Here is a 27,610-nt window from a genome sequence, read left to right on the forward strand (position 1 = left end):
TTTTCCTGAAAGAACTCAACCACCATGAAAAAGAGGAATTTTGTCTGTTTACTGCTAATTCTTCAGCTCCCAGAATAGTGCCTGGCACATCAAAATATATATATATTTGAGACAGAGTCTCACTCTGTTGCCCAGGCTGGAGTACAGTGGCACAATCTCGGCTCACGGAAGCCTCTGCTTCCCGGCTTCAAGCGATTCTCCCACCTCAGCCTCCCTAGTGGCTGGGACTATAGGCGTACACCACCATCCCTGGTTAATTTTTGTATTTTTAGTAGAGATAGGGTTTTGCCGTGTTGGCCAGGATAGTCTCGAACTCCCAGCCTCAAGTGATCTGCCTGCCTTGCCTTCCCAAAGTGCTGGGAGTACAGGCGAGAGCCAAAGTGCCCAGCCAAAAGTTCTTAATAAATATACTAGAAACAAGTCACTGAACTTGAATGCTCCCTAGATTCACTGGATTGTGATTCCTAAATGACGTCACTTTAGTCATCAGATCCACAGCCTCCACATTTACAACAGCAATTCTCTAAATCATTCCTGATTTTGTCTGCATGGGTATATGAAGTGGGCAGTTGCTTCACATTTAACTATTCACTGCCTGCAACTCAAATATCCTCCATTCCATGTAACTCTCCCATAGGTCTTTGGAGTCTATGCCTGAAATGACCACACTTAACCAAGAATAGATTTTTCCCTAAGAGTGTTTCCAAGAGACCATCCTGAATTTCAAACAATAAACATAATGTTTATGAAGCACCTATCAGAGATCATGCTGGAAATATCCTGTAAATAAATCATCTCTTTTGATCTTCACAACAGTCCTACAAGGTATGTTGCATCAATTCCTACATTATTAGATGGAAAATCAGAGAGTTGAAATAGGTGGTTCAAGTTGACATAATTAGCATGAAGCTTGTCCAAGATTTGGACATAATGAACAAAGTTCAAAGACAGATGTTTTTCTATTTTCTCTTTCTCTCTCTCTTTCTTCTTTCTCTCTCTTTGTAAAGGAGCTATTAACCACAATTAGCCAAACCGAAAAGTTTGAGGGCACAGCCAGCAGGACTACCCTAACTTTTGACACCAACTGAAAGTTCAGGAAGTTCCTCAAATGACCCATTTACTAGAAGGACTCTCAGAACTCAATGAAGTCTATTATACTCACAGTTACAGTGTATTACAGGAAAATAATACAGAATAAAATCAGCCAAAGGAAGAGACACCTAGGTCAGAGTCTGGGAGGGCTTCAAACATGAATATTCCCTTGTCATCTTCCATGGAATTTGGATACGTTATTTTCCCAACATTAATGTGTGACAATATTTATAGAGTATTGCCAACCAGATAAACTCTGGAGCTTCTATGTGCAGAGATTTCACTGGAGTTCCATGACATGGGCATGACTGATTCATTGCACACGTGGTGAATTATATTGTATGATCCAAAGCCCCTACCTTAAATCACATAGGAGCTCTTTGTGGTGTGGTTAGGCCTCCTCCTAATATTATCAGGACTTACCAACTCCACCCTGAGCTCCTTGCCGCAAGCCCCCTCCCTAAACAAAGGTGCTTTTATCAGATATGAAAAGATCTCCTAGAAGTTGAGGGCAGTTGCCAGACCTCTCTTCGAGCAAAGCCAAATTCTTTACTACACAGAATTTGATTCATTTACACAGCTTTCAACATCTTTTAAAGACAATATGGCCCATTTTTATGACTAGGGTGCTTTGCCAAATTGTACAAACAAACTTAAACTTGTGGACTCAGAGAAGTCCTGCAACAGACTGGAGACAGGGTGACACACACACAGAGACCACGGATTTGATCGTCATATCAGCTGTTACACCAAGCGCCGTGCTCCATCTTTCAAAGCTTGTTATAGGCTTGGCAGGTTTTTGTAGTTACTAAGCTGAGAAAAACCTCAGATGACAGCAAAAGTGAAACATCAGGACTGTAAACTACTAATTGCCAATTCCGTATGTTTGCAAGGCAAACAACAGGGAGGAATATCAGTGGTGAGAGATTGCTGAAGTTTGTACTTACGTAGCTAGTAGAAAAATAAAATTACTTTAAATCATTCTTCTCTCTAATTCTGTCCCCCTCCCCAAATCAAGAATCCTTTATGTAAAGATTAAGGAGCCCTGAATTTAAATCCTCAATCTTTCAAGCATTTGGTCTATATGTTTATGTAACCTGCCTAACCCTGTCTCTATGCTTTGGGAATATGAGAATGTTAGGTAAAGTAATATTATACATTATAAAAATAATTAGACTCTTCACCAGCCACATATTTGTTGCTCAGCATGTTGTTCAATCTTTTTTATTCTGTTTTTCCTTTTTCTTTTCTTTCCTTTTTTTTTTTTTTTGAGATGGAGTTTCACTCTTGTTGCCCAGGCTGGAGTGCAATGGCGCCATCTCGGCTCACCGCAACCTCTGCCTCCCAGGTTCAAGCGATTCTTCTGCCTCAGCCTCCCAAGTAGCTGGGATTACAGGCATGTGCCACCACGCCCAGCTAATTTTTTTGTATTTTTAGTAGAGACGGGGTTTCACCATGTTGGTCAGGCTGGTCTCGAACTCCTGACCTCAGGTGATCAGCCTGCCTCGGCCTCCTGAACTGTTGGGATTACAGGCATAAGCCACAGTGCCGGCCAATCCTGTTTTTCTATAATGTCCCAAACTCCTAAGGTCTTCATCACAGAATAAGTGTTCAATGTATGTTTTCTACTATTATTTTTACTAAAGCATTGGGATGAGGTGAAAACCAGTTGGTTAAATCACACTGTAAACATCCTGTAAATAGTCTCTTTTGAGCCTCACAATTCTGCCAGGTATGTTGTATCAATTCCTACATTATTAGATGGAGAATCAGAGCTTTTACACCTGTTAAATACATCTAATCCAAAATAGTTTACTGTCTACTGAGATTAAAATCAGCCAGAAATACTTCTACAGATTTTTTGAGAAACAGTTTCTGAAGTAAATATCAAAGCGTCCTTATCACCAGCTAGTGTAAACCAAAAAGACAGCAAAAATTTGAAAAAAAGAAAGAAAGAAAGAAAAATCTATAGAAATGCAGGTGTAATGAATGGTTAATAATACTGCCCCTTTTCTAATATTCCCAGTGGTTTCCATGGTGGTGGATCTCAATGAGAAGGAAAAAGAATGTTACATTCTTGTTTTCTTAATAACTGAATAGGGAACCATTAGAATTTTTGTTTAATCCACGAAGGAGATAGAATTAAGAATACAATGTAGTTCAAGGGGGATTACCCAGAGGTAGTTAACCTTCTCAGAAAGTCTTTTCCTTTTTTAAATCTGTTGCTCATTAGCCGCTGTTTTTTTTTTTTTAAATCTTCTCTTTTCTGTATTCCTTCTTTGCTGAAGATTTGTGGCTATAATCATTTCGCTAAATGCTCTGTAGTAAAGTAAAAGTAGAAATAGTTTGTTGGCAGAAATACATCATTAAATGTGTCCATTCATAAATATGAATAAGAATAAAAATAATAAATAATATGATATTCATGATATATAATATACTTAATTTAAATATTATAGTACAAAGTACATATGTTATAGTGTATATATTATATTTACAAATTTACATTGTTATACAGTAATAAATATTATGACTTTAATTTCTATTGAATATTTCACATGTAATTCATACTGTACCTATGCTAGCTCTTTAATTTTGCTCCTAGATAATTTGGTTACCCTCAATTTATAGATAAAGACACAAATATTCTGAGTGAAGAAATGAATTTTTTAGAGTCACCCACAGAAATTGCAGAGCTAATAGGCGAATCCTGGTCTCTGACAGAAAAGTTCATAATCTTACCGATGTTCATGTTGGTGATGATAAAAGAGAAGCAAATCAACAATAATTGTTATCATATCTTGAATGCTTAACATATGCCGCAAATGCTAATACAGTATGCACTGTGCTAAATATTTTACTTCCATTATCTAAGGAAATAGTCTCAGAGAAATCAAATGATTTCATCAAGTTTGTAGTTAGGGACTTTCCAGTGTATGCCGTATCTTAAGACTTTTCTTCAATTAAATGATCTGTCTGTTATTTTGAAGAAACTGTGTACCTTTCTGGTGACAAGATCCTTTCCTTGACAACATTTTGACCAGGCTCCTCTGAACTCCCTCTTTGACTAGGCCAACACTTGAGCTCCTTTGTTCTTTCTTACAGAGTCCAACTGTGCAAAGAGTGAATCCTGGTAAGTGGGTTCAGCAAGACCCATCTCCGCCCTCAATATCTGATCACCCTCAATATCTGATTGGGTTTCTCATCCTCCCCCATCACCCAGGTGATGTGTGATTACCTTGGCCTGCCTTCAGCAAGAATCCTGTTAGGTGGGTTTAGGCAGAATCTCCCCTTATGTCTGATACTCTCTTTTAATAATTTTCCATTCACCAGATCCTTACTCTGGTTCTTGGCTATACCTTTCTTGTTGCATTTAGAATTAAGCTTGAGTCTATCTTGATACCTTTTTTGCCTTTACCATAGGTTTTTGTTGTTGTTGTTGTTGTTTTCTGAATAAAATCTGTTTTTATTTTATTTAACTTTAACTACTGTCCAGCTCTGGTTTTTCTTAACACTCTCAGGTGAGAGGTGTCAAGATTCTCACTATTATGAAAGATTAGAGGCCGAAAATTGAAAAGACCTTAGTTCTATAATTAACAAGCCACAATTTTATTGCTGATCTGACACATTTATGACCAGCTTTGAGGGCCGAGTCAAGTTATTTGATTCCTCTATGCTTGGAATTTATTGTCAATAAAGAAGTAAAGTAAATTTGTGTTAGAGTGCATCTGTAAGTGACATTCACTATATCTCAATGTTGAGGGGTTTAGGCACGCTTGTGCAATGGATGCTATTATTGCTCAGCTGCATTGCTTTCAAAAATTGTATTATCACACAGTAGGATGAAAGCAGCATATTATCTAAGAGAAGTAGAAGAGCCAGAACCTGGAATCTGCCCTGACCTGATTTCTTGCAAAATTTCATTTGTTCTTATCTGAGTGTGTAATCTGGGCCTCCATAAAGGCCTTATTAACACTGATTTCTTATCGATCTGTCATATGCCAACGTTCACTTGCAATGTACTTGACATTTGGCTATCATAAAAAAAGGGAATTGGCAGAAATGTGTCAACTTAACTTTTGACCAAAACGCTATGTAATTGAACGGAAAAGCAATGTTAACATTATGCATCTGATTCCAGCTCATGTGCTCAATGGGCTAACATTTTAGAGCACCGACCCTTAAAATTCTAATGCATGTCAAATCGGTATGTAAATATCAGCAATTCTGGGGAGATTTGCAATGTACAGCCCTATGCTAATGAGCAATATCTCAAGGAGCTGGAGGTTTTTCTTTTCCTCTGCAATATGAATTGGAAAATTGAAAGCAGGTCAACTTACAAAGTTGTTTGGAGACTGTGAGCTGTTTAATAGATACATAGTGCCTAGACTATGTAGGACCTAGTATCATATACCAGTGACAATAAATAGCAGATGAATATTAATTCCTTTCACAGCCGCTTCCTTATCTCCAATGATAATAAAACAAAATTAAACAGCATTAATTCCCAAATAATAAAACTCAGATATAGGGTTAACTAAGGAAAATATAAAACATGCACGCTTTATATGCAAGGGCAGAAAAGTGTTCTTATTCAGCTTATTTGGGAAACTTGCAAGTTCAGAAATGAAAATGTTCTCCTCTTTTCAAAAGCATGACTTGATGTTTGTCCTTGATCTTTATCTGTGAACAGGCAAAAGCATCATTTAAAGTATGCTTTTTACTCATTGTCCTGTATTCAAAATACTTTCATTATAGGATGGCTGATACTCCTACTGGGAATAGTTGAGGAACTCATCCTGATCTAATCCATTCTAATGTGCTCTAGTCCCAGTGCTGTTATTTGTTCTGTGTAAAGTTTCTTAAGCTATATGTATTATCAAATGGAATAAGACATAACTCATTCTTCTAAATGTTATTATGAGAACTAAACATAAAATGCTTTAGCAAACAGAAAGCACTGTGTAGACATAAGTAATACAATTAGCAGTATCATTCATTTATAGTTTGCAACACAACAAACAATGCTGCCCCTCCAAAGTTTGAAAGGCATCTTGTCTTCGGTCAATGGAAGTATTCTGGAAAGAAGCTCCTCCACATTTAAATTATATTTTTAAAGCAGCCTATTAAAATGTCTTTGAAAAGTTTACACTGCAGTTTCTCTTGCATCTATGGATCTTTTCCTCTCGTAAAATCCCAGGGCATTTCAAATAAGGAAAGGTCATTTAGCTCATCTGGTCGATTATAGCTGTGATCCATTTCCCCTACAAGAAGCAAGGGAAACGTTTCTCAATGTGTATCAGAGAAAAAACTCTTAGGCCATTAGGACTAAAGCATTGCATATGCCACAAGCACCAGACACCTAATTTCATCACAGACAATTGATGATTCTGCCGTCCGGGCAGAATCAAGCCCGGGATACTGGGACTCAGTGCTTCAGCAGGGAGGCAGGTTCACTGCAGCCTTCATCCAGTTTAAAAAATATTTTATTGACACATAGAGCATTCAGAGTCATAAAAATATATCATGTTTATCACTGCTTTTATGGCATGCATAGATATGACACAGGGGCATTGAGCCATACAGCATTAGACAAGCGTTTATTTCACCCTGAGCAGCTGGGAAGAATGCAGAGCTCAGCTTCTATCCCAGGAGTGGAGCCAATAGGACAGATTTCATCAGAAATAAGCATTTAAGAAAAACACAAAAATCAATGCAGATGTATATATCAGTGAAGTGTCCTGATTGGGGTTTTCTACGTGCTAAACAAGCCTGTTCCTGATACATTAGTGCACATTTCTGCCAAAGGCATTAGATTGCTAAACTGGAGATTTTGAAAAAATGATCATTTTTCATGGATGTGGGAATACAGCCAGAAAATTTACCTTTAAGCACTTTAACTAACACCCGTAGTTTTTGATTACATTATCACCCAAACTCTGATATATATTTTTATAGAGAGCTATTTCCTGAAGAATTATGATCCAAGACATTTGGTTTTTGAGTTACCAAGTGGACAGTTAAATGTGGATCTAGATTTAATGAACGTGAAGCCCTCCTTTATCTAAAGCCAGGTTAGGGCAAAGTTGGAGGGACAGAGTGTTACAATGAGAACGGAGAGTAGATTTACATTTGCATATAAATGGCAAATGTAAGTAGGTGGAAAGGAAGCATTAAGAAATTTGCATCTGATTTAAGCCTTGTCCTTATTCAGCAGATTGCAAGTGTCACAACTTGTTGGGCTGTTAGAAAGGTAGCCAGGGGTGAAGACAATGTTGGAAGAGATGAAGGAAAATGAAGTCTTTATAAACAGGGACATGCACATCAAGTGCTCAGAGAAAGTTTCAAGGCCTTCCCTTGGAGTGATACACCCATGGCCTGGCTAACTGTTTAGCTCTCTTGGAGGCAGAGAAACTCTCCTTTTACATTATACTACCCTAGTGCTACCTAACTTCTACCTGCTTCCGAAAAGGTTACTATTTTTTTCCTGTGAAACAGCATCATACTGTTTTTTTGTGTGTGTGTGTTAAAACACATGCATATGACTTTTTCCTCCAGGGGACTTAAACTCCTTCAAGGCAGAGACCATCTCTTTAATGTATATGTATCCCATAATTTTCACTAGTCCGTAAGAGTGCAGCAAATGACATACATTGGGCCTTAAATAAATAGTGAACAAATGAAAGAAGAAAGGAAGAAAAGCTGCAGTGCAGAATGGCATCATTATAATGTTTTGTTTGTGTGCAACATGCATGAACTAAGATGCATCCTCATCAAGAGAAACTACTGAAAATAGAAAATTAATTTTATACTGAATAGTGGGGGAGAATATGGCTTCCTTAAGAAAACAAAAACAAAAATCAAACTTCCTTTGTTGTAAAACTACCTATCCCATATTCCAAATTACACAAATTTAGCACTTGATTTTCTCTGGGTCCAAGCCAGCCATACATGATAGGGTAGGCTCTCAGTATCAGATGACTACAGCCTCATGTCACAGTATAAAGCAAGAAAAGGTTTTGTGTCAGGAAAAATAAAGATATACGTTATTTTGTTTCACTGTGTTTAAAATCTGGTATCAGATGCCATATAATGAGCTAGGCAATAGCAGGTTCCTTTTGTAATAACCTGGCAAGACATATTGAATTCTCTTCTGTATTCCAAAATGAGACATGCATGGAAAGAATTGTTCAGCTCCTTTGCGCTGTGGAGTCATTTACCTGTTCAGGATGGCTTCCTGGAGGATTGTGAAGAATGGCAGGCAGGCACTTTTCCCTTGGTGGAAAAATTGCTCACGTAGAGTTTAACTTGTCTCTGTAGCTTCCAACATACTTCTGAAGTGTGCTACTTAGAGGAGAAAAAAAAGATGTTTTCAACCCAGAGGTATTAAAAAAAAAGAAAGGAAAAATGATGTGTGTTTCATCCCATCTAATCCATCCTATTTTAAAGCAGCAGTGTTTAAAGAGAAGAGCCCTAGCTGCATACTAGTCAGTGTCTTGCCTAGCGGAGTGCAAAGCGGCACCATGAAGAAGTTCTGTCATTTTCCTGCCGTCTAACCTTGGGTAACTTACCTAACTTCTCTGTTGTCTCCATTTCTTCATCTGTAAAAAGGGGGATAGTAAGATCTTTATTTCTTAGGAACAAAAGAGTGGACACCTATATGGTCCTTGAACAGTGCCTGTCTCATAGTAAGTGCTCCATGTGTTAAATACTGTTCCTGAGGCCAAAACGGTGGTTTGGCAGCCTTGGACAAAATGTGTTTTTTCTGTTTCTTTTGCATGTCATTCGTGATGTGACAAAACAGCTATCTACTTCAAACTCTTCTTTTCAGTCAAACCCACAGCCATTGTTTCCCAATTCATAGCAACTTCTTTACTCACATCTTCCAAGATGACAAGGTTCCTATTAAAAGTATGAGTATCCATCCGGGTGCAGTGGCTCATGCCTGTAATCCCAGCCGTTTAGGAGGCCAAGGCAGGCAGATCACGAGGTCAGGAGTTTGAGACCAGCCTGACCAACATGGTGAAACCCGGTCCTTACTAAAAATACAAAAAATTAGTCGGGTGTGGTGGCACGCACCTGTAATTCCCACTACTCAGGAAGCTCAGGCAGGAGGGATCACTTGAACCCAGGTAGCAGAGGTTGCAGTGAGCCGAGATCGTGCCATTGCACTCCAGCCTGAGTGACAGAGCAAGACTCCATCTCAAAAAAAAAAAAAGTATGAGTATCCAACATCTGTGAAACACTTATCAACCACTTAGGAAATCTGCTGAAACAACTTCAGTGAGTCTTCTCTGCCCACTGAATGAAGTGTCAACTCCTTGGGCTTAGATTCAAGTATTTACAGCTCTGATAAAGTGGTCCTCTGCTTTTCCATCCAAATTCTCCTTCTGCTTCCATCCTCAACCTTAACCTACAGCCAATGCAGCCTGCTTATTATTCTTCACACCTAGGCTGTGTATGTGACCTATGTTTCTCTCTTTCTTTTCTTTTTCTTTCTTTCTTTTTCTTTCTTTCTTTCCTTTCTCTCTTTCTCTGTTTCTTTCTCTCTCTTTCTCTCTTTTCTTTTCTTTCTTTCTTTCGTTCGTTCGTTCTTTCTTGTCTCTTTTTTAAGACACAGTGTAATGGTTAATACTGACTGTCAACTTGATTGGATTGAAGGATGCAAAGTATTATTCCTGGATGTGTCTGTGAGGGTGTTGCCAAAGGAGATTAACATTTGACTCAGTGGACTGGGAGAGGCAGACCCACCCTCAATCTGGGTGGGCACCATCTAATTAGCTGCCAGCCCGGCTAGGATAAAAGCAGACAGAAGAATGTGGAAGGACTAGACTGGCTGAGTCTTCTGGCCTCCATCTTTCTCCTGTGCTGGATGCTTCCTGTCCTTGAATATCAGACTCCAAGTTCTTCAGCTTTTGGGTTCTCGGACCTACACAAGTGGTTTGCCAGCAGCTCTTGGGCCTTTGGCCACAGACTGAAGGCTGCACTGTCAGCTTCCCTACTTTTGAGGTTTTCGGACTTGGGTTGGCTTTCTTGCTCCTCAGCTTGCACATGGTCTATTGTGGGACTTCACCTTGTGATCTTGTGAGTCAATACTCCTTAATAAACTCCCTTTCATATATACATCTATCCTATTAGTCCTGTCCCTCTAGAGAACCCTGACTAATACAGACAGGGTCTCACTCTGCTGCCCAAGCTGAAGTGCAGTGTTGCAGTCATAGCTCACTGCAACCTCAAATGCCTGGACTCAAGTGATCTTCCCATCTCAGCTTTTCAAGTAGCTGGGACTACAGGTGCATGCCACCACATCTGGTTAATTTTTCTATTTTTTGTAAAGATGGGGTCTCACTCTGTTGCCAAGGCTGCCGTCCTCCCACTCAGCTTCTCAAAGTGCTGGAATTATAGGCGTGAGCTGCCACACACCTACTTCTGTTTTTTTGTACCTGAAAGGGCTATTCTCTACGCTTACATTGGTTCAATTCTTGCCTTTTCTTTAAGGCTAAACTTACGTTGTTATTTCCTATGAGAGCTTGTTCTTGATTCACCCAGGCAGAAAGAATCACTTCCCCCTCCAGATTTTGATATCATTTTCTCACGACTTCCAAATGGAAGATTTTACTCTAAGGCTCACTTACTTATGTATCCATACAACTTCCATCAATAAATCATATGCCTCCTGAGAACTGAAGCTAAAAAAAATGACACTCTCCTTGCCCACAGCAGACACTTGACAAATATTTCATGAATCAATGAATCTACCTACCTACCACAGAGAAACAGGGGTTTGACAAAATGTTCCCTTTCCTGATACAATTAGTATAGACATCTCATAATATTCCTTCAGTGAATACTTATTGAGAATCAAACATCATCAGGGTTTGAGATTAAAGTCTGTGATCTTAAAGACTGGGAGACATTTGAAACCTCTTCTTGAAGGCTATATTTAAATAAATAAATAATCGTTTAATAAGCTGTAGCCTTGGACTATATATATATAGATAACTGCCTGAGGGACATTCAGGCTGGCTTCACAGGAGAGGTAGGATTTAGACTGAATCCTAGAAGTTTTCCAGATGAAGTCATTGAGAATGGCAACCATGGCTCCATTGAGAATGGAGCAAAATCAATATTCAAGACAGTGAGTTGTGAAAGGAGCAAGTAAATCATGATTAGAAGAGTAATTGGCATTTATTAGGCACTTATTTTGTGTCAAGTACTAAGCTAGGTTCCTTCAATGTCATCATAAACCTAGAAATTAGGTACAAATATTATTCCCATTTCACCAAGAAGAAACTGTAGTGTATTAGCCAGAGTTCTCCAGAGAAACAGAACAAATAAGAAAGAAGGTAAGAGGGGGTGGAGGGATAGTTGCACTCAAGTTTGAAGAAAGAATTCGCTCTTCTTTGAGAAGGGCAATCCTTTCTCTTAAGGTCTTCAATTGATGAAATGAAGCTCATCTATATTATAGAGATAATCTGCTTTACTCAAACTCTATCATTTGGAATATTAATCCCACCTCAAAATCACCTTCACAGGAACATCCAGAACAGTGTTTGACTAGATATCTGGGTGCCATGGCCTAGCCAAGCGGATAAAATTAACCATCACATGTGGCCTGTAGAGATCAAGTCATCCTGTCATGAACAGCAAGGGAAAGTTCATACAGCAAATATGAGGCTGAGCTGGGATTTAAACTTCTACTTGATATTGCCTAGTTTGCAGACCCAGGAACAGGATATATTTCTGGAAAGAGCTGGTGGGTCATATTCAAGCCAGGCTCCTTAAGGCAAAGCTGAGAGCTAGAAAATGAAAGACTTGTTACAACTGCCAAATATGAATGGTTAGGCCAAGAGTTGGTAGTGAAGCAGCAGAAACAGAAGCAGTGCGAGAATTGGAGTTGAACTAAGAAATTGCTTTGCAATGTGTAATCACTGTCATGGCCAGCTGAGTGCATGGGTGCATCGGCATGTTAGCCTGGATTATAGGAGAAGTGAACTTGAAGGCAGGCTGACTACAATCAGGAGGACTGGCAACTCTACCTAGCTTGGTAGGAGTCTAAGCTAAGGATAAGAACAAAATAGCTAATGTAGATGCGAGAGAAGTTAAGTTCAAGTGCACACAGCTGGCACATGGTAGAACTCTTGCCCCTATTTGGCATCTTCATTTAGTTAGTTTAACACTGGCCAGGTTTTCGGGCCCACTGGGCATATGAAGAAAAGGAGAGAGATACCAAGAAACATTAAGAGAATCAAGAAAAAAAAAATTCAAGGGAGCTATCCAATAAGAGATGCTAGGCAGTAATAGTGTCCAGTAAGTTGTCAAAGTCATGAAAAGATACATGAGAAAAAATAAAATCTACATGAGAAAGTTATCCCATCCTGTGCTGATAAAAAGTGCTCTACACAGGTGAAATAAATAATACATAAAATAAAAATCAAGGTACCTACACTGATTAGCAAGGCACTACACTATGCTCCTCAGATACGTAACCTAATTTCATCCATTAAATGTCATCAAAAACAGGTATTTGTATCCTTTCTCCTTCAGGAAGATTAAGTAGATTACCCAAGGGCCAGTAGCAGGTGATAATAGACATAGTATGTGAGTCCACAAATGGCCATTTCCAAATCTCATGTTATTTTTGTTTCAATAGGGCCACCCTTTGACAAAAGAATAGTCCATGTACAGTGGTTATTTCCTGATTATTAGAGGTGAGAAGATGTCTAGTCATTAACATCAAAAAAAAAAAAAAAGCTCTGTTGCAGGGCTCAGGGAACTTTGAAAAATGTCAGTCACCTATCTACAGGACATTAGTCTACAGATAGAACTTTTCACACATGACCTGAGAATACCTATCCACCATCCACTCCAGACTGTAGAAAACCTGGCAACATCCCAAGTTTCTCTTACTTCCAGTGGAGAAACTGAGGGTTGTCCCAAGAATCTCCCCCAACTCTCTACCCTCATTGTTTCCTGTCACAGTGATTCTGTTGGCAGGAGTCTGAGTGGATGTCTTTCTAGTTCTAGGCCAGATGTCTTACATGTGGGAGCTGCAAATGGCAACTCTGTGTTTAATGAGTTACTGCTAACCTTCTAATTCCTGATGAATCAGCGAGAGTCAGAGAGCAATTTCCCATTATATTCTAGTGGATCAGAGCACAAAATATCAGCCTGCTGTGTGTATCATTCATATCCGAAACCAGCTTTAAAAGCCCAGGTAAAGAGTTCAATAAATTTAAGGAAATTGCAATTGCTGATAAATTATAGACACTTCAGCTGTCTGTATATTTCTCTATCAGCATATAAACGACATGATGAAAGCAAGAAAACTGATTATTTTATAAACTGTAATATGGTAATATAGTTAGAAAATTTCCAAAAAGTAATTTAAACTTCCCAGTTAACTGATAGGAAACTGTTACTGAAAATCATCATATATTGCCACTCTTTAAAAAAATTTGTGTAAAGACTATTACTTTCCATTTAAAAAAAAATCTGTTTTACTTTTCATGTCTGCATTGCCTGATTATGACATAAAATAATTTTATGATAAGTATGAGCTATCAGAGAAGGCAAAGGAATCTTCCTCTATCTGTATCTTCAGGAAAAGAATACAGAAATACATGTAATGTTTACACAATCACATGCCCAAAGACCAGCCTTTGAACCACTACGTATAATAGCAAATATTTTTGGGTCAACCATTATGTGCTAGACTAGGGATCTAAAGTGATGAAACTATAATGCCTACTCCAACCGAAGGCAAAACATGGAAGAAAGAGAAATAATCGAGCAGGCAGTTTTATGCATTTTAACAGTGCATTCAACATAAATAAGATAGATGGATGGATGGATGAATGGATAATGGAATAAGAGTTGCTGTCATGGATGTTTACAGTTCGGTGTCCTTTCTAAGTTCATTTGTTGAAGCCCTAATCCCCAGTGTGACTACATTTGGATATAAGATCTTTTAGGGGGTAATTAAGGTTAAATGAGGTCATAAGAGTGAGGTACTAATCCAATAAGACAGGTTTCTTATAAGAAGAGAGAGAAACACCAGAGTGCTCTTGCTCTCTCTCTTTCTCTCCCTCCCTTCCTTCATGTGCACAGAGGAAAGTCCATGTGAAGGTCATAGCAAGACTGCAGTCATTGATAAGCCAGAGAGAGAGGCCTCACCAGAAACCAACTCTGCTGGGGCCTTAATCTTGGACTTCTGGCCTCCAGACCTCTGAGAAAATGAATTTTGGTTGTTTAAGTCATGCAGTCATTGGTATCTTCTTATGCCAGACTGAGCAGAGTCCTACAGATAGATAGGTAGATAGCACTGTGGAATCAGAGTATGGGTTATATAAATCTCTGCTTGGGTAACAAGGAAGACTTCAAAGGGAAATTCAATATTTTTTTCCTCTTTGATTTGCTTAAGTTATAAATGCAATACATACTCCTTATAACTTTGCAGCAACATAGAAGGCATATAAAATTTGCAAATATGTAAGTGTTCTATTTGTGCATGACTCTTTAAAAGCAGGCACTCTTAAAGAGCTCAGCTGAATTTTTCCAGATCACTTTAAGGGAGCTGATTTGCAAGGGACAGAGGGCATTCCATATGGCAATGCTGGAAGGTAACACAATTGGAGCAAAATGAAGGGCATGTGCAAAAGCTGAGATGAAAAAGCAGAAAGGAATGAAGCAGAACCTCTCACATGAACTGGCAGCAGGTGTGTGTTCAAGGGTGCCATGCATCAGGCCATCAGCTTATACATGAAATGGCAGGAACCAAGTCATGAAGGCACTATATGGGGAATTGGACTAGAGATAGGAATAGACAGCCTAAAGAAAAAGAAAATAGCTTATAAACACAGGAAGAGATCCTTAACCTCACTCAAAATTAGAGAAACACAAATTAAAACTACATTAAGATACCAGTTGTCATCTTTCTGATTGTCAAAACTCTAAAATTTTTATGAAGTACTTTGTTGAGGAGGCTGTGTAAATATAGTACGCTTACACATTGCTGTTGGGAATGCAAAATGGTACAACCTTATGCAGGGGAATTTGAAAATAGCTAGTAATATTATGTAAACAGTTGCCCTTTGACCAAGCATTTCTACTTCTGGGAATATATCACAAAGATATACTGGTGAAATATAAAAATATATATAAACAAGGAATTCAATGTAGTATTTTTTGTAAAGGTAAAATACTGGAAATAATCTAAATATTTGCCAATGAAGAACTAGTTAAATAAACCATGGTACAGCTGCATTATGGAATACCCTGAAGCTGTAAGAGAAATAAGAAATGATTCTATATAATACAGGTGATCACCAGGATCTACTAATAAGTGAAAAATTAAACAAGCAAAGTGAAGGAAAGAATATTTAGTGAGTTACCATTTATTCTACAACACAGTTTGGAATATATAGAGAATATCCCTATATATAAAATCCATATATATATATCCATATATATATCCATATATATATATTTATATATGTTTGCTTATATTTTAAAAAATGAAAGGATGAACAACACCAACAAAATTAAATGGCTACCATTAGGGGCCATTTTGCAGGGGACTGGAATGGAAGCTGAATGCTTTTGAAGATAACTTTTGTAAATATTTGAAAAGATGCAAATATGTGACATTTATAAAAATAAATGAATAAGACAAAGCATAAAATTTGGAAGAAAAATGAAATGAAAGAGCCTAACTACATATAAGTTAGCTGTCATAACCACACAAAATGGAACCATTCCATGTCACCTTAATTTAACTAGCATTCATATTGGGATATATCCTAAGGTAAAACAGTAGAAAACAAAAAACAAACAAACAAAAACCTCCTACTTTTAGTAATCATCAAATCATCATATTGATGTGGAAGCTGGAAGTGAGTCTATGCTAAGTATATTGGCAAATGAAGTAAGTGAATAATTATATTGGTGTTCTTGACAACTGTGATTTGGGCATGGGGGAAAGACATTGAAAGACTGGTGAGGTCGAGGAAAACCCATATTAAATTGGAAGTGTTTGAATAAAATTATTAGAAATTTTCTCTTTTAAAATACATGCATTGATTGAAACAGCCCAGTACCAATAAGCACTTTTCTAATCCATATTATATTCTGTAAAGTATATATCTCATCAAAATGACCCAGTGCTTCTTTGAGAAATGCTTAAATCCAGGATAAAATGGTGCAAACAATTTTGACAGCAAGGAAACTCAAAGACTACTGGAGTCATGTAAACTGACTCAGGAGCCAAAATAAAAAATTTCCCACTAGCCACGTATGGAGTAACTTGAGGATCAGTAAAGATAATTGCAGTGAATTAAAAATAATTTGGTGTTATATCTGTATGCTTTTAATTTTACAAGGAAAGTGTTTAGCTTTAGAAATAAATCTTCATCGTTTATTTTTAGAGGATTGTAGGGAACCAACTCATCAGTTGGAATACTGCTAAGAAAATGGAAATAATCAAACATTTATGTATATTTAAGCATTTTGGTTGCCTTTCTTTACAAACTCTACCTCAGTGTTGTTAAGTAGTTGATGACTAGTAATTTTTCTATTTGAAATAATCCAGATAAGAATAAAGGACCAGTACAGTTAGAATAAATTCAAATGCATTCATGAGTAAAGAGAGATGGAAGTCAAGAAGAAGACTATTCTGTCAACATTAAATTGCACTTTCTAGTTCTAATCTCTCTTTCACAGTTACCAATTCTTGCAGGTCCTCTCCACTTAAATTTCATTCTTATTTCTCGTGGATAAGTTTCCAAAGCAAACAACATGTTTTGTTGGTTTATTTTGTTTTTTCCATGCATATTTCTTCTCCTGACTTTCTGTTTTTATTATTGGATGACATCATACTTCTCTCATTAATGGAGACTTGAAAGCTTTTCTACTCTTGACTCATTTTCCTTTCCATGATCTCCCATACCAAATATGGTTACCAAGTCCAGTTTATTTTGTCATAGCAATATCTTGAAAACACATCTTCTTTTCTTCATTTTCTTTCTCTGACCCACATTTAGAGCAGGTAATCAGGGCCTTGGTCTTGGACCTCAGATTACATGGGGTTCTGCTCTGATCTTCCTCTGGAAAACCACTTCACCATAAAATGGAATGTTCCAAAGACCAAGGGCATGTGCTCATCTGAAGTTCACAGATGCTCATTTAGACCGCAATGAAGGTACCCAGCACCCTAGACTATCTTGCCCAAGGGCCCCAAGACTACTTCTCTGGGTTGTCCTCCCAAAGACAGACTATCATACCTGATTTGGCTGTTAGGAGAGGGAGTGTGTGTGGAACCTGGCCTCAAATGTCCACATGCTCAAGTGGCCCTTTGTGGTAGAGATGGAGCCTGGGGTTTAAAAGAAGGGGAGGGTGCAAGAGGTGGGGAGTCTCCATTTGAACTCTAGTTCTGTCTCTATAAACGACAGAAGAAAGCCTGCAAACCATCTAGTGAGACCCTGTCATCTTTCACATGAACTATGATGGCAATCTTGAGACTACAAACCATTCCCTAGAAATTTAGTTCAACCTTTCTAAAAGTCTGGACTTTAAGAACAAGCAGTGTGAGAATGCCCTGATCTCTGATGTATTAGCATGTCTGGGGCAGGGCTGGAAATCTGCATGTGTCACAAGCTCCTTGGTTATTATTCTCCATGTTGGAGTTTATGGTTAAGCGCCTCCTCCCTCCAATGCATTTTATGTACTTTCACCAAACTAGTATTAGTACGGCTCAGTTCTAATCACACCATCTACTTCTCTGCACCTTGCAATGGGCCTCCATTGCTTAAAAAGCGTTAATTAATTATCAAGAGCTCAATTATTATCTTCATGTGACTTTTCCAGGTAATCCGATGCCTTTTCCATAATTTATCTTATAGTTCAGGGATCAGTAAACATTTGGAGTAAAGTGCCAGATAGTAAATATTTTAGGCTTTTCATGCTAGACAGCTATAATGATGCAAATCCACAAAAGCAGCCATAGATAATATGTAAACAAGTAGGCATGGCCGTGTTGCAATACAACTTTATTCACGAAACAGGATTAGGCCTCAGGCTATAGTTTGTTGACTTCTGATTTGGTTAAACTGACTGACTTGCTCTTCCATGAACCCCACTCTCCATTTGTTCATGCCATTCCCTCCATTTCTGAACGTCCGTATCCTACTCAAGATTATTTCACAAAACTAGCACCTTTAGAGATCTTCCCTGAACATTTTAGCAAAGAGTCCCTTCCATGCCAAAAGCATGGTGCCTGATAGTTCTCACTAGCTTGAATTTTAGTTATGTGTCTACCTGGTCATTTCTCCAATTTAACAGCCTAAGAGCAAGGATGTTTCTGTTTGTCTTGTAGCATCTGGATTTTTGACTTTATTGTTTATTTAACAAACATTTTGGTATAGATGTAGACAGCAGCTGTAGTGGATAAACATTGTTTGTGCCCACTAGTACCCATTAGCCATTCCACTGAAGGGCCAATCCTTCTCTCATTCAATCTCTATGCTACAGATTGAATCAAGCCCAGTGAGGAATCCAGGGTGTACCCCTGAGTCAGTCCTGGACAATCAGAGTGCTGCCTTCTACCCATCATCACTGATTCATGGGAGGATTTAGGCCTAGAGACTACAGCAGCTATTCTGTCACCACTAGGAGTCTGAGAATGAAACCAACATGAAATAAAAACGAGAAAACTCATTAGAGAGACTGATTTCTTTAGAAATAAATTGTACCTGGCTGGGCATGGTAGCTCACATCTGTAATCCTAGCATCTTGGGAGACCAAGGTGGGCAGATTGTCTGAGCTCAGCAGTTTGAGACCAGCCTGGGCAACACGGTGAAACCCCATCTCTACTAAACACAAAAAAGAAAAAAAATTAGCCAGATATGGTGGCGTGCGCCTGTTTACAGTCCCAGCTACTCTGGAGGCTGAGGCAGGAGATTCACTGGAACCCAGGAGTTGGAGGTTGCAGTAGCCGAGATCACACCACTGCACTCCAGCCCGGGCAATAGAGGGAGACTCTGTCTCATTAAAAAAAAAAAAGAAAGAAAGAAAGAAAACAATTGTAGCCTCTGTAACAAGAACTAGAAATGCCCAAACTTCACTCTATATTCGCCAAACATTCCCCTACTCCCAGCCTTTTCTTCCACATGAGGCAATAAATTTTCTTTTTTCTAAATTAGTTTGGGTAAGGTTTATTTCAGTTGGTACTTTAAAAAACCTTGTTTGGCAATGTAAGTTATCAATAAACCTGAGAGGAATAAATGAAAACAATAACCCTTTATAGGACATAATAATCGATTTCTAAAAAAAATTGGAAAACTCTCCTATATACAGAGATGATCAAAAAGTAAGAATGTAATATAATGTATAATATATATTATATATTATTATATATTATATATTTATAATATTAAATATTATAAGTATAATATATAATAATATATAATGTATTACATTTATAATATATAATAACCCCTTATAGGACATAGTAATTGATTTCTAAAAAACTGGAAAACTCTCCTACATACAGAGATGATCAAATAGTAAGAATGTAATATCGGATCCCATTTTTAAACATTTAACTGAAATCATTCCAAAGCCTTAGAAATTTGGAAAAAATGGAGAAAAAAAGATATTTTATAACTCATTTCTGAGGCCAACAATGTGTAACATTCATCTTCCATATAACAAGGTGTCTTGGGTGAAAATAACTATTTGGGCCTCTTGAAGCTCTCTCTTAGAAGCTGTGACACTTGTTTTAAGCCTTTAAAAAAATCACAAAGAAGAGAGGGAAGGAAGCCAAAATCTTCAGTGAATAGAACTCAGGCAGTGACATTTACTAAAGCAGCTGCCTCTAGTCAGCCTCTGAGACACAGAGTACACAGAACAAACTGCTTTTTAAACTGTTGTTTTTAGCTGGATGAAAAGTGATGTTTATTCTCATTCACTTCAGGATTTTTCATATCTAAAAGATGGTCTCACCATAAAAATTACTGTTAAAATGGAAGAGCTAATATCGACTTGATCATGAAACCATAAACATAGTTTAAAAGCTATTTATCAACATAAATGATCTTGCACATCTGACACATTTTTATGCAGAAAAGGGTAGAGTAATAGACCCATGCCTTTATAATGCAGTGCTCTGTAACTAATGATTTTTTGAAAAATGATTTTGCATTTCTCACGATTTTATGAGGAAGCTAATGATTTCAAGTGATGAATTTTTTTTTAAACCTTACTCTGTGTGGTTAACGGTTTCTCATAGATAATAAGAGAATACCACTCTGACAATTTTAGAGAGTATTATTTTCCAACTAATAATAGATCCTAAAGATTCTTACACCTTTACTCAATGAATTGTGCGTAATCTTCCAAGATGTATTTCCAAGTACATTGCATTATTTTGGTGCATATCCATATATTAGATTATAACTTCCTTAAATATTAAGAATGCTGAAAGAGGAATCTAAATGCATTGCTTATTATGTTGAATTGGCACTGATATCTCTTAAGTTCTAGTGATTTCTCTCTGCTCTTTTAATATCTTAAAACTTGTTGAACATAACTTTAAAGTAGAAAAAAAGCAATGGAAACAAATAATACTACCTTTTTTCTAGAGTGATTCTTCTTAGAGGGGCAGTCTCTCTCCCGGATACACCCAAAGCCCCTTGGCAATGTCGGGAGACATTTGTGGTTGTCACAAGGGTTGGAGGTGTTACTGGCATCCTGCAGGTAGAAGCCATGGGTGCTGCTAGGTATCCTGAATGGACAGGTAGCCCCTCACAACAGTTAACTCTCTAGTCTAAAATTTCCATAAAGTTGGCCAGGTGGTGCCCCACAATGGAATTTCAAAGCTCAACCTAATGAAAATTGCTGATGTAATCTGTTCACTCATATCTGGACTTCTCAATTCTTTAATGAAACCCTCACAATCTTGAGAAGGACACTTGTCAGAATGTGCACTCCCACCCACCCCCCAACCCTAGCTGTTATATAATTCTTTGTCTCTCAACTAGTATGCTGCTCTTTCACTGGTTTCTGGCTGTCTCTGCGATTAAGACTATATTATTCAAGTCATTGCTAGCCAAGTTCATGGGATTAATTGCAGATACACTATTTCAGCATCTGAATTGCCACCTAGGTCTTGGGTAATGTGTGAGATGCAGAAGAATTTGATGAGGTTCCTTCCTATCTACCTAAGGTATGGAGAGATGATCCATGAGTTGGAACAAAGAATGAAAACTGAAAAAGGACACAATTTAAAATCAGCTCTAGGGCTTTAAACCAGTATTTTCTGTACCGCAATAGTGAAAATGAGAGGTATGGGAAAACAGGAGGTAATTTCCAGGTTGTTTCTAAAATACAGTTCTATCTGAACACAGGAAAGAATATTTTATGGAATTGGATAACAAAATGGCCATTACTTTAAGACCTAAAGTATGATTTCAGTGCTTGGCTCAAAGAACTGGTAAAGGTGCCATTTTACGTTGGCTGACAACTCTGTGCAGAGTTCCAGAACAGTACCGTTTGGACATAGCTTTGGCAGATTGCTATCACCCAGAGACCTTTTTATAAGCCCAAAGTCAAGCAATGGAATGTGAAACCCACCATAATATTGGATCACATAGAGGTACCCAGTGGTCTAGAGCATTATGAGGTAAAATCTACATCCAAGTTGAAATAGCTGCCACTGAGATAAATAGAAAAATACCAACTAGCTTCTCCCAAGCTTGTAATGACCTATTCTTATTGGGCAAGGAATTGCATGTAGAAGAATGTTCTGTTCCCAGGAAAGGCTACTCACAAAGGCGTTGTCCATATCAGAAATTCAGAAAGCAAATTGCCCTAATATGACTAGCAATCTAGATGGATATTCATTGATATTATCCTTCTGGAAAATTACCCTCACTGCAAGAATTAATGGATAAAAAGGGAAGTTAATGGTTAGGATATGCTATTATTTAGGAGAGACAGATTTTTTTGCTCCATTTTAAAGATTATGGGAGACTAGGTTATATATAGCACCATTGGAACAATAATTTAAAATATTTAGCTGTGAGATAAATTAAGCAGCTGATCTGAGTTAGTAGATTATTTTAGATAAAATACTATCGTTCCTTTTATGGGAATTGAAAACATTTTTTTCTTAATACCCTACTTCTCATGGCCTATGCTGGTTCTGAGACACAGAACCAACATGGAAGCTTATTCTCTACTGAGAGTCATCATTTAAGTTCTTAATAAAAATGCAAAGAGGCATGAAAAGTAGTTGAGAGAAAAAGAATATTAACATGAGGAATCAACCTGAAAAGCAATTCATTCAAATCGTCTTGTGATGTTTCATTCCTGAAACTTCTATAAACATAATTTTCATCATTTAATGACTCAGGTAAAACAGAAACATCATTCCATTTTGGTCTCATCTTTGTTGTAAAATATGTTGATAGTCTTGAATAGTACTATATGATACAAGCTTTTTTGAATTACTTCTAACAAATAAGGATAATATTTCCCTTGATTGTAGATATTTCCAAGATGAGTGATAATTTGCTGAAATTACATTTATTATCAAAGTCAATATTTTGCTTCCACTTCTGCAGACTTAAAATTCTAATTGTCATTATTCAAATTGCCCTTATTCATTTATTAAAAACCTTGTATTTGGTGCTTCATAAATGCAAGCTCCTGTATCAGACACAATTCAAAATATGGTAGCTCCTTTGCCTTCTTTTAGCCTGAGATTACAGCAAGTATGGCAGAAGAAATTTAAAAAGAGGGCAAAAGTGAAAGGACAATAAGGTTTATGAAGGACTGTTTTGTATTGGTTTCAACAAATTATCTTGAATCTCCGATTCAGTCCTCATGGTATAAAATCCCATATACAAAAAAAAAGTGAAATGAAACAATTTCATTTATTTCTTTCTGCTAAAATTGCATTTGTATTTGGAACACTGAAATATTGAAATGCGTATGAGGTACAATTTTAAGTAGTAGCAGAAATATATGCTTGAAATGTCTAAAGTTACTTATAACCTACTGCAAACTTTACAGAATAGGTCATAGGCCTTTGGAAAAGGTAAAATAACTGAATGAAATCAAAGAAAAAAACTGAAAGGAAAGAATAAGACATAAAAGAAAGAAAAACAAGACGAGGAAAGTAATAATGCCAAGGATAAAACAGCAATTTATATTTTGTTTTCTAACTGATTTAAAGGAATATTATTTGTATTTAAATATTCTAGTTATAAATCCATCAATGCTTAGGCCTCCATTAGTTTTCAAAACCATGGAATTAAAAATCTCTAGGAATAAAAGGGCCTTAACTGTGTTCAGATCTCACATGAAGAAATGAACCTGGAATTTAGTTAATTCCATTTTCTTTACTATCAGAGCTTTAAGTGACTCAGCTGAATTCAGAGTTGAATTTTTTCTCCGAATGAGATCTGAGATTTAGGAATCTCATGAAAAGTAAGACAATAAATAAATGAAAAAATCTACTGATGCTTAGGGCAGAGTAGCTATAAAGATTTGATGTAATAGGCATATGAGAATATTTCTTTCATTTTAATCACAAGTTGATGTTAATATAAAATGTTAAAGATCTGATTTTTGCCTGTATGCATGTATTTATAAATGCTCTAGGCATTGGTATCCTAAGTTGAATAATTGTTGAGTGCTTTTCCAAGGTTGGGAGCTTGACGTGGTTGAATAAAAATTACTGAGATGAAACTGGATTACAATCATTGTCAGGGGAAGCCCCCTTTGCCGTTATACAAATGAGCCAAACACTAGAAAATGGCTCCAGTACATCTGTTTATAATGGGGTTTGGCGTTTGAAACAAGATTATTAGGTTCATCTGCAATATCTTAACAACGATCTAGTTCCCAGCTTGCTAATAATTCATGCATTTGGGTACAGAAAAATACAACTTATATTTTGTGCAGAAATAAATAACATGTAAGCTGTATTTTACTCTGAGACGAACATCATGATAAATAATTCTAGAAGAATTTCTTTTTTTCATTTTTTCCCCCCAATAGTACACTCTAAATTTCCCGGGCATGTTAGGTAGAGGGACTTTAGTATGATGCAGGTTCTACTGCAAAGTCAACATTTTATGTCTGACTGTAAAACACGTTATTAAGGATTGAGATGAGAAAACATGAAGCTTTACCTGATCAGAGAGTTAACACAATTCAAGCAAAAATATCTCAGAAGCAATCTTTTTCCAGAAGAAAATAATGACAACCAGTTAGTTTGTAAATAATCCAGATGTAAATCCAGTCTTTGACTCCAGTCTTGGGCAAGTACTCTTGGTTTATAAAGCTAAATCCCAATCTGGCTCACCATGAGAAACAGCTGGGGGCCACCTAAACCTACTAAATAAGGATCTCTGAGGAAATATGACAAAATTTGTAGTTTTACAAAAGCTATCCCAGCGCTTTTGGATGATCCATCAGGCTTGGGGACCGCCAGTCTACGTGAAACTTACTTTTTACTAAAATAAAATTTCAGAAGAACCAAGACAAATCTGTTTTTGTAAAATAAAAACTTTTTCAGATATAATGTGAGTTCAGTATGTAAATGAATCTCAGTATATAAAGGCTAATTATTTGATAATGTATTCTTCCCCCAAATTCATTGGGTTGATAGGCCTCGGGATTTGTATAAGGTAAAAAGCTTTTCTTAAAGTAAAATGGGACCTATTTCAACTGGATCCTAAAACCTAGAGAATGAATCTCTCACATTTTAGTGAAGAACGCATCACATTAACTTAACTCAAATTATAATTCAGTTTCATCCAGACCTCGAATTTATGGCTGTACAAGACTTGGTTTGTTTTTGCTTTGACATTCCATGACCTTTGACCATAGATAAGGTACTAAGTCTTTTATCTCCATTTTATGCCTCATTTGTTTATGTCCAGGAATTTAACAAAGCAATAACAATTGTTCCTAATTCAAAGTGGACTTTGAAATGAATTCATTTAATAAATATTTATTAAAAGAGTATTTTATTTCAAGACCTGATTGTCTGATAAAGGAAAACTCTCTTATTTGTTTAGCATTCATTAAAGGCATCAAAAATCATTTATTGACTCTTTTCATGGATATATCGGAAGTATCAGGTGCCAAGAAATAGAAGAAACTGAGTGATTCAATTATGTATGAAATACCAGAAATGCATCACTAACTGTTCATTCCGACTTCTGTTGAGTTCAAAGACATATATTGTACTACTGTGATGTTCAAGGCATTGATTAAGAGTTAGAAATACACACGAAGACCTATATTCTATGAGCACACAATGTAAAGTGAAAATATCAATTGCCTAAACACCTGGTATTTATTAGTATATTCATCGTTATCTCTACAGGATATCACAAATCATCTATTGAGCTTAAAAAATAAAAAGAAACATCTGCCAAAAGAAATGGGCCTATGGAATATTTTAGTAGAAAATATGAAGACAAGATATTAAAAGCAAGGTATGTTTTACACTGAATAATTGTAGAAGACGTAAGAACAATATTTTGTTAATGTATTTACATTATTTTTAAAGACACTATTGAGTTTTGTCAGAACTGATGGTTACATTTAAAAGCTTAACTTGCACATTTGCATATATATTGAGTTCAGAGCTTTCAGTAGCCTGAATCTTATAGATGAAACCAGCTTTTAATAATTATCTTGTATTTCTTCAATAAGTAATTATACTTAATCAAGATTCAATTTGACTAAAATCATTTTTATTGTACAGCTATTGTTCCACAGTAAGAAAAATTCAAGTGTTAGTGGATATAATTTATAAGTTCTTATTATGATTTACCCATATTTATTTTAATAATTTTTAAATATCAACAGAAAAAATGAGATATATGTCCTTAGCTCCTCAAACTGGTGTCATTTGTTTAAAAATGTTTTTCTACCTTATAAAGTCCCATTTTTTTAATGCCATCATTGATCTTGCTGTAGCCAAAAATGTAAGTAAAATGTGTATTTTAGCCAGGGGGATCACCTGTCTCTCAACAACCAAAATACCATGGCCAGTAGAAGTCTAAAACCATCCCCAAAGATTGGTGCAAACTCTCAAGGGGTGATGGTCTCAAGAGGAAGATGGAGGCAAAAGGGTACCAGATGAGATGGTCTCAAGATCAGATCTGATCACCATCTCATAAAATCTCATCTGATCTTGAGACCATCTGATGTGGCACCCTCTTGTCTCTGTCTGTATACATGCATCCTCTAGGGTGTGCCATATTGCTCCAGATATGAGATTTGACATCATTTTCATTTCAAAGCCAAAAACAAACAAAAATGAATTTATATGTACAGCAATACAAGTATTTGTGATTATGGAATATTTTCTCAAAGATTTAAAGAGGAAGATGTACCGAAATGGATTACCCTCGTTCTAACTTCTCAGTTTCTCACTGGGAGTCTCTCTCCTTTCTTCAATATAAACCCATGTGCTGTCAGCGAACCCAGCTTCTTCCGTGAAGTAGAGTGATCTCATGCTCCTGGCTGTAGTGATTGGTGGAATGATCTGCACATGGACAAATGAGGCTTAATGAAACTAATAAACATTTTGCCTAGAAAAGGCTCTTTGCTCCTGGATTTCAACCTGAAAATTGCTGGCAGCCATCTTGCAACCATGAAGACATGTGAAAAACAAAGAAGAAAAGAGTCAAGGAATATATTTTGCTAACCTTGTTCAAGCCCTGACTCAAGCCAATCTTCCTAGTGTCTTATGATTATGTGAGGCAGTCAATTTCAGTTTTTGTTAGCTTCCTTTTCCATTTGCACCAGGAAGACATAAATGGTGTGATCTTTTTGTCCATTATATAGACTTAATATAACAATGTATTTAAAGAATTTACAGGCAGGGAAAAATTCTTCCTTTTTCTTCCTTAAGGTAACTAGAACTAGGTAATACATTATATTTAACTTTTTCCTTGGTTACCATAATTAAAGCCATAATTTAATCCTATGCTCCACTGCAATAAACATCTTTGCCTAGATTGAAGTACAGTTATGTTTCCATAACTGTATTTCCTCTACCACTATATTTTCTTTTTATTTTGATATTCCTGCTGTGTCAATATCTTTTATTAAAAACGACTTTGATGGCAAAATTTTAATTGTTCAAAGTGAAAAAATAAATAATCTAGTTTTTTATTAGTTAGAAAATCATTCTCTAGAAGTGCTATTTGCAATAATATAAAAACTTTGTACTACATAATGAACATTTGAATTAAAACAATAACACTAGTATAATTTAATGGATAAATTAGATTGTTTTATTTTTCCAGGAAATTACTACAAAGGGAAGGAACCACAAGATGACAGCACGGAATTAGTTAATGAGTTGGAGTGAATAAATCAATTAAAGGAAACACATTTTCTGAATTAATGATTATTATATTGTGATTGAACAACCGATGAATTTAAATACAGACACAAACACACAATTTCTCTCTCTCTATATATATATATA

The 27,610-nt window shown here is 36.7% G+C and overlaps 1 long non-coding RNA gene across 1 annotated transcript; it reads left to right on the forward strand.

Moving 5' to 3' along the window:
• Window positions 1-728: 728 nt before the first annotated feature.
• On the forward strand, window positions 729-27,610 carry LOC134757138 (uncharacterized). The gene is made up of 3 exons (XR_010130810.1): window positions 729-825; window positions 25,490-25,601; window positions 27,426-27,610. It is a non-coding gene; the product is annotated as an uncharacterized lncRNA (long non-coding RNA).

Source organism: Gorilla gorilla, chromosome 15 (assembly GCF_029281585.2).
Source record: "Gorilla gorilla gorilla isolate KB3781 chromosome 15, NHGRI_mGorGor1-v2.1_pri, whole genome shotgun sequence".
Taxonomy (NCBI): Eukaryota; Metazoa; Chordata; class Mammalia; order Primates; family Hominidae; genus Gorilla; species Gorilla gorilla.